This window comes from Pteropus vampyrus, unplaced genomic scaffold (genome assembly GCF_000151845.1).
Source record: "Pteropus vampyrus isolate Shadow unplaced genomic scaffold, Pvam_2.0 Scaffold150, whole genome shotgun sequence".
Classification (NCBI taxonomy): domain Eukaryota; kingdom Metazoa; phylum Chordata; class Mammalia; order Chiroptera; family Pteropodidae; genus Pteropus; species Pteropus vampyrus.
This window is the reverse complement of record NW_011888931.1, coordinates 1,848,951-1,850,602: the sequence shown is the minus strand read 5'-3', so window position 1 is coordinate 1,850,602 and position 1,652 is coordinate 1,848,951. Positions and strand designations below refer to the sequence as shown.

The 1,652-nt window shown below is 47.3% G+C and overlaps 1 pseudogene; it reads left to right on the top strand.

Moving 5' to 3' along the window:
• The first annotated feature begins 859 nt into the window (after nucleotides 1-859).
• Nucleotides 860-978, top strand: LOC111745275 (annotated as a pseudogene).
• The last annotated feature ends 674 nt before the right edge of the window (nucleotides 979-1,652 follow it).

Below are 1,652 nucleotides of genomic sequence, written 5' to 3'. Positions count from 1 at the left end.
AAATTCATCTTTTGATTTCTCCCCATCTCAAATTTGCTACTCTCAGTATATGGCATCATTCAATTGAGAAGAAAAAGAAGGATTCCCAAATGTTTCCTTAATCTGATCTCTTATCACTCCCTCTTCAACTACACTAAGCCCCCATCATCGCTGGGCTACTGCAAAGTCTCCCACCCGGCCTCCTGGCAGACACCCCTGCCCCTCTGCACAGACAGAAGCTTTCTAAAACAGAAATATTATCTCACCACTCACTTGCTTAAATTCCTGACTCAACAGAACCCACCCCAAGTCCTTTCCTATAGATTACAACTTTTGCAACTTAAACTTCCTCTGCACCCTGGGCTCACTGAGCTCCGGCCACGCTGGCTTCCTTCCTGTCTCAGATACACCAAGCTTCCTGCTGCCTCAGAACCTCTACACTTGCTGTACTTCCTCCCAAATCTTCATCCAGCCACCTCCCTTTCAGTGTTCAAATCTGAGGTACATGTTACCTTCTCAAAAAAATGTATCCTTCATCAAAATGGCTAAAACAGTGCTCCCCTCCCCACAACCACTTTCTCCCACATTTCTCTATTTTCTTTCTTGCATGTCTCACCTCCTGAAATACCATATCTACCTCTCGGCTTCCTTGTTGGCAGTCTGACCCACCATCTTCCAATCATGTTCGTTTTAAAGGTTCGGGATCTCTCTGCCTTTTTCCCACCCTCTCCCCAGTGTTGGGAACAGTGCCTAGCATACAGCAGGGCTGGGTGAGTTGACTAATTAAGTGGCCTGGGAGGTAAAGATGGTGCAGGGCTGAAAAGATCACAGGTAGACAGAGGAAAGGAGAAAAGAGTAGGAACAAAAAGAGGAGGAATGTGTCCACAGCCATGCCACCCTGAATGTGCTCGATCTCATCTGATCTTGGAAGCTAAGCAGGGTCGTGCCTCATTAGTACTTGGATGGGAGACCACCTAGGAAGACCAAGTGCTGAAGGTTTTTGTTTTTTGTTTTTTTTTTTAAAAAAAGAGGAGAAATGAAAGAAAATGGGAAATGGAAGACAGGAGCAGGATGGGAAGAGAAACAGTCCATCTGTAACAGGACAGGGAGAGAAGAAAGATGAGAGGAGGTATGAGGTGGTACCTTGGCACCAGAGGGTGAGACCCTGCTGAGCCCACATCCCGCCCCTCTGCCGAGGCCCTGCCACCCACATATACATGGTTAGGGGCCACCAAGTACAGTGCTACAGGTGTAGTCTTATCGTGCTGGAAAGCTAGTGGCTGGACAATCTCATGGCCGCTAGCACTTAATTCTGCCTCTAACCCAGGTGAAGGCCTGAGAACAAGCTCAGTGAACAAACAGCCAGGCTGTTAAGAGCTGAGTTTGTGCTGGGCCTCGCATGCTTACCCCACGGACATTTAGGAGAATTTGAGCAAGCTTCAGTCTGCGCTTCCCTGCACATTCCCTGGAGCCCCTGAATGGTACTGGAAACTTTGAGGATACAACACGATGACAATGAGGGCATTTACGATGGAAGACGAGTGTGACAGCTACTGCAGCCAGAACTTGCTCTTGCACGAGGACAAAGAAATGTCAGGAAGTCTAGCTATGAAAGCATCTCTACAGCTATCTTCTTGACATTCTTATAATTTCTTCTTATCAGTTGAGCAGTG